Genomic DNA, 6,916 nt, shown 5'->3' with positions numbered 1-6,916 from the left:
CAGTCAACAGCTTGTACAAAGTGGAAAAGGATGCTCATCAATCTGCTGGAAGAAAAGCAGCTATTCTCAAGTCCTTGGAATAAAATCTCGTATAATCTTACAATATTCAAGGTGCCAGGCAGGCTCAGTTGGAAGAGCATACAACTCTTGATCTTGGGGTTGTGAGTTTGAACCCCACATTGGGTGTAGAGATTACTTAAATATCTTTTTTTTAAGGTGGGTGTGCCTGTCTGGCTCAGTCAGTAGAGCATGAGACTCTTGATCTTGGGGTTGTAACTTTGAGCCCCACGTTGGGTACAGAGATTACTTAAAAATAAAATCTTTAAAAAAAAAAACAAAACAGGGGTGCCTGGGTGGCTCAGTCGGTTAAGCATTTGCCTTCAGCTCAGATCATGATCCCAGGACTCTGGGATCAAGTCCCACATGGGGCTTGATACTCAGTGTAGAGCCTGCTTCTCCCTCTCCTTCTGCCCCTCCCCCCTGCTAGTTCTCTCTGTCTCTCATTCTCTCAAATAAATAAAATCTTAAAAATAAATAAATAAATAAATAAAATAAACAAATCTTAAAAAAAAATTTTTAAACAAAAAATTTGGCTCTGCCATTTCCCAGCCAGGCAACTTTTGGCAAGTTACCAAGCCATTCTATGCCTCCATTTCCCCATCACCATAAAATGGGGAAAATAATAACTATTACAGAGGATTGTTATAAAGATAAGATTCATGTAGAACAGTGCCAGTTTAAGTACTAAGTGAAGAATAAGTTGGTTTTTTTTAACATAACGTAAGTGATCTACACCAAGGCTTACTCCTTATAACAAAGACTAAAGACAGGAATCTCATTCCTTGTGGTCTAATTACTAGACCATGCAAACTCTTAATATAAAAGAGAAATCTTAAGGAAGGAAGTGAGGATGCTGTCCCATGGTCTTACTGACAAGCTAAAGACCAAGAGTTCCTAAATGGCAGGTTCACAGAGGGATGCAGGGGACCAATTAATCCCCTGAAATTAAGCAAAATTTTGAGGCAACAAAGATACTTTCATACTGTTATTTCTTCTGTCTTTAAAAAAAAAAAGTCTTGGAGCACCTGGGTGGTTCAATCGGTTAAGCATCTGACTCTTGATCTCAGCTCAGGTCTTGATCTCAGAGTCCTGAGAGTTCAAGCCTCATGTAGGGCTCAAGGCTGGGCATGGAAGCCTACTTTAAAAAAAAAAAAAAAAAAGAGTCTTCAACTATCTACAGCCCTGTTTCGCTCTTCTCCTTTACAGCAAATATCCTCCAAAAAGGTGCAATATACATTCTCTCAAATTCTCCTTTCATGGGTGCCTGGGTGGCTCAGTTGGTTGAGCGACTGCCTTCGGCTCAGGTCATGATCCTGGAGTCCCAGGATCGAGTCCCGCATTGGGCTCCCTGCTCGGCAGGGAGTCTGCTTCTCTCTCTGAACCTCCCTCCTCTCATGCTCTCTATCTCTTTCTCTCTCTCAAATAAAAATAAAAAATAAAAAATAAAAAAATTCTCCTTTCATTTTCTCTTAAACCCACTCCGATAAAGATCTTGACCCAAAGACTCCAGTGAAACTAATCTGGTCAAGTTCACCTCTGACCTGAACATTGCTAAATCCAATGATCAAGTCTCCATCCTAATCTGACCCAAATTAGCAGATTTTTTTTAACAGTTTCTCCCTTTTTCTTACTTGGCTTCCAAGATGCCATCTTGGTGTCCTTTTATGCTGATCTCTTCTCAGCGATTTTTGTTGCTGATTGTTCTTCTCTCAGACTTTTTAATGTCTAGTTCTTGGGCCTTTTCTCTACACTTCTGTTATGATCTCTTCCAATTTCCCAGCTTTAATTACATTTGCCAAAACTACAACTATGTATCTCCAATCCAGGTTTCTCACCTGAATTCCAGACTACTTCTACTGTCTTAAAACAGTCTACTCGGCATCTCCACTTGGCAATCTACTACTTGCCTTAAACTCAGTGTCCAAAACTAAGCTCTTGATCTTCCCCAAAAAGCCGGCTCTAACCACAGCCCTCCTATATTGGTTCCTGACAATTGCATCCTTCTGGAGTGTGCCTAGCTTGCTCAGTCCCAAACCTTGAAATCATTCTTTTTTTTTTTTAATTTTTTAAAATATGTCAGTCTTTATTTTTATTTTTTTAGTAAGCTCTCTGCCCAACGTGGGGCTTGAACTCACATCTCCCAGATCAAGAGTCACATGCCGTACGAAATGAGCCAGCCAGGTAGGTGGCCCACCTTGGAATCATTCTTGATCCCTCTCTTTCACTCCTGAAAATACATCAGAAAATACTGTTGTTCTACCTTCAAAATATGTACAGAAGCCAAAAATGTCCCACCACCCTCACTACTGCCACCATCACTTCTCACCTGGATTATTATTACAAGAGCTTCACCTGTGTCCTCATCTCCACCCTTTTGCCCCAGTCTATTGTCAACACAGCAGTCAGAGTCATCCTTTAAAATGTAAACCATTGCCAAATCTCTGCTCAAAGCCTTCTAATGCCTTCCCATTTCAATTTAAGCCAAGGTCCAGAAGACCCCAGGGGCACCAGAGATCTTACTTGCCCCTACCCTCTTACCAGTACATACTAGGATTTTTATCTATCTTCAGAATCAGTACAGATGAATGGTGGTCCTCAAAAAGTCAGTCCAAGTCCTAACCCTCAGTTCCTGTGAATCTTACTTTATTGGGAAAAACAGTCTTTGCAGATATAAGTTAAGGATCTTGAGATGAGATCATCCTGGATTTATCCAATGACAGGCAGAAGATGAAACAGAGGAGACGTGAGGACAGAGAGAGTGATGTGTCTACAAGCGGAGGAATGCCAAGGATTGCTGGCAGCCACCACAAGCTAGGAGAGGAGCACAGATCGGATCTTCCCTCACAGCCTCCAGAACGATAGGAGAGAATACATTTCCACTGTTTTGTCACCCAGCCTGCATTCCTTTGTTACTGCAGCTCCCAGACACTAACAAACCTCTCTTCCCTTTGCTGGCCTTTGTGCTGGCATTCCCCTCATTTGAGCCCAAAATGCTCAAACTCCAAAACTCTGCATGGGTAATTGGTGCACCATCTTTAACCTTTTGTTCAAGTATCACCCTGTTAGGCCTATCCTGACTTCCGTATTTAAATCACAGCTGCCATTCTTCCTTTCCGCATTCTGTTTTTTCCACAGCACTTAGCACGTTCTATACTTATTTATTTGACAGGGAGGGAGCGAGCACAAGCAGGGGGAGTGGCAGGCAGAGGGAAGAGCAGACTCCCCGCTGAGCAGGGAGCCCAGATGTGGGACTCGATCCCAGGACCCTGGGATCATGACCTGAGCATAAGGCAGACGTTTAACCAACTAAGCCACCCAGGCGTCTCTCTGATATACTTCATAATGTTCTTATCTATTATGCTTACTGCTTCCTGACTTCACTAGCCTATACACTGCCTCCACAGAGGCAGAGTTTGGGGATTGTTGGGGTTGTTTTTTTGTTTTTCTATTTTGTTCATTATGTATCCTAAACACCTATTAACTATTCCTGATAGAGAGTAGCCGTTTGATAAAAACATATGCTGAGGGGCGCCTGGGTGGCTCAGTTGGTTAAGCGACTGCCTTCGGCTCAGGTCATGATCCTGGAGTCCCGGGATCGAGTCCCGCATCGGGCTCCCTGCTCTGCAGGGAGTTTGCTTCTCCCTCTGACCCTCCTCCCTCTCATTCTGTCTCAAATAAATAAATAAAATCTTTAAAAAAAAAAAAAAAAACATGCTGAATAAGTTTGCTGAATGAGTATGTGCATGTCTTTTTCTGGGAAGAGAGTCCACAGCTTTCCTCAGATTAATAAAGTGATCTGCTACCCCAAAAAGGTCCTAATCTTTGTTCTAAATCTTTAAGTGGCTATGGAAAAAAAGATTTAAATTCTATCATAAAAGACCCAACCCTGGCACACCTGACTGGCTCAGTCGGTACAGCATGTGACTCTTGTTCTTGGGGTTGTAGGTTCGAGTCCCAAGTTGGGTGTAGAGATTACTTAAAACACACACATGCACACATGGGGCACATGGGTAGCTCAGTAGGTTGAGTGTGAGACTCTTTTTTTTTTTTTTTTGTGACTCTTGATTTCAGCTCAGGTCGTGATCTCAGGGTCGGTCATGGGATCAAGCCTTGCTTCGGACTCCCTGCTCAGTGGGGAGTCTGCTTCTCTCCCTCTCCCTTTGCCCCTCCTCCCCCTCACACATGTGCTCTCTCTCTCAAATAAATCAATAAATCTTTAAAACACATACACACGCACCCCCAACTCTAGAAAAGCAAACAAAAACCAATAAACACTCAACATTATGACTACCTTGCATTTGCAAACAGCAAATACGTTAAGTTTAAGCTTCATACTCCTCTTGTTTACCCAAAAAAAACACTAATTTAGTGCTTGAGAAGTACCTTCGCCCACTTTTCACGGGACCTCCTACACTAAAGGGTACCCCTGGCTAAGCTATTGTCTCCCTATAGCTAAAGCAATAAAGAAGAGTGGTCATCCACGCAGAACATTCACATAAGCAAGGCAGTTTCACAAAGCTCAAGAATACTATCAAATACTTTTCTCTAACCTGGCTAAAATCCTATGCAAAGTAGAAGAGTAGAACCAAAGCAAACCATAACCTGTCTAGCATCTATCACTCCTATGGAGTAAACAGATGTTTACTCCAAATACAACATCACTGTTTGTATGGCCTTAGAAACCATTGTGGAATGAATGTCATTTACATCTACAGCTTTGGTATGAACCATAAAGCGTAACAATGAAAAGCAGTCAAGCACAGCAAAACTTGTTAATGGATTTTGATAACAACGGAAAGGCACCCATTGTGTTCCTTATTATTGCTGCAACATATTTCACAGTTAATACTAAACAGGTCAAGTTGAACACAAGCACACTAAGCACCAGAATTCAGTATATAATTTATCCAAGCATAATTCTTCAGACATACCTTTTATATTAAATAAATGGCCATTACAGACGAAAATTTGCACATCTTCTGCTATGGAATCTTTCTTGTTCCAGCAGCAAATGGATTTACAATACAATCCAGTCCCAGCCCTTACCTCTACTGGTTCCTTTCCCCATTTAAGCGGTTTAGTAATATCAAGGATACAAAATCTACCAAATACTCTGAAGAGAAAGTCATTTTGACCACTACTAACTCATTTTTTCAATGTGAGGTTTTACCTTAAGCTGTTTTTTTTTAAAGATTTTATTTATTTGAGAGAGAGAGAGAAAGCGCACAGGCACGCGCAAGAGCCAGGGGGAAGGGGAGAGGGAAAAGCAGACTCCGCCAAGCAGGGAGCCCAATGCTGGGCCTGATCCCAGGACTCTGGGATCATGACCTGAGCAAAAGGCAGACACTTAATCGACTGAGCCACCCAGATGCCCCCGCCTTAAGCTGTTTTTGAACAAGTGATAAAAATTTCACCTCTCAGGACACAGCATTTCAGCAAATCCCAAACCTGAGCACTCTCTTCACCTGCACCACCCCACCCTGTCCAAACCACCACGTCTCACCAGGATTCCCGCAATGGCCTCCTCCCCAGCCTCCAACTGGCAGCAGTCTAACTTTGACAGAGCAGCCACAGGAGTCTTTTTAAAAGAGAAATCGGATGCCGTCATACGCCTGACCAAAACCTTCCAGTAGCATCCCAGTACGCACAGAATAAAAGGCAGAAACTTTACCATGGTCTGAAAGGACCTGCAAGACCCAGGTCTCTGCCTCTCCCTCTGACCTAACCTCCTACAGCTCTCCGGAGCTATTCCACTGTTCCCTGACTACACCAGCAGGCTCCTACCTTAGGACTTATGCACTTGGTAGCTCTCTGCCTGGAATGCCCTATCCCCAGATCTCTGCATGGTTCCTTATCCTATTCAAGGCCTTGCTCAAACGTCACCTCTTCAGAGAAGTTGTCTGCAAATCGCCTACCTAAAATAGTACCCCATCACCCCATCAGTGTCTCTCCCGTTTGAGCATTACAGTTGTTCATTTTATAATTTGTTTAATTTGAATAAGAACAGAGGTATATTTTCCTGTTCAAAATGAAAGCTGGGCAAAACAAATACTATTTTACAGACCATTTACTATAAAGTTGGACACAATATAAACACACACACCTTTTTAAAAATAAGCATGTGGCAGGCGCCTGGGTGGCTCAGTTGGTTAAGCAACTGCCTTCGGCTCAGGTCATGATCCTGGAGTCCCGGGATCAAGTCCCGCATCGGGCTCCCTGCTCAGCGAGGAGCCTGCTTCTCCCTCTGACCCTCCCCCCCCCATGTACTTTCTCTCATTCTCGCTCTCTCAAATAAATAAATAAATATTAAAAAAAAAAAAAGAAAGAAAAGAATAAAATTTATGGGCGCTTGGGTGGCTCAGTTGGTTAAGCGACGGCCTTCGGCTCAGGTCATGATCCTGGAGTCCCGGGATCAAGTCCCGTATCGGGCTCCCTGCTCGGCAGGGAGTCTGCTTCTCCCTCTGACCCTCCCCCCTCTCATGTGCTCTCTCTCATTCTATCTCTCTCAAATAAATAAATAAAATCTTTAAAAAAAAATTTTTTTAAATAAAAATAAATAAAAATAAACATGTGGCTTATGTATGGTTTTCCTTTATTATTTTAAAAAGTATTAAAAAGAAGTGCTGTATCTACAAGAAGGTTATTGTACTGGTACTAGATATGGACGAAAAGGTATAATGGAAATAACCGAAATGCCCAATAACAGGGAAATACTTAAGGAATATATACATTAAAAAACATAATACAAACATAATAAATAATAAGTTATGAGTACATAAAAGCAGAAAAGTGTTTAGGAGATAAAAAGTTTTAAAACATTAATTACAATGACAAATAAGTCCAACCTTTATATTGC

Source organism: Mirounga leonina, unplaced genomic scaffold (genome assembly GCF_011800145.1).
Source record: "Mirounga leonina isolate KUSES-001 unplaced genomic scaffold, KU_Mleo_1.0 Mir_173, whole genome shotgun sequence".
Lineage (NCBI taxonomy): Eukaryota > Metazoa > Chordata > Mammalia > Carnivora > Phocidae > Mirounga > Mirounga leonina.
Note: the sequence above shows the minus strand (reverse complement) of the source record.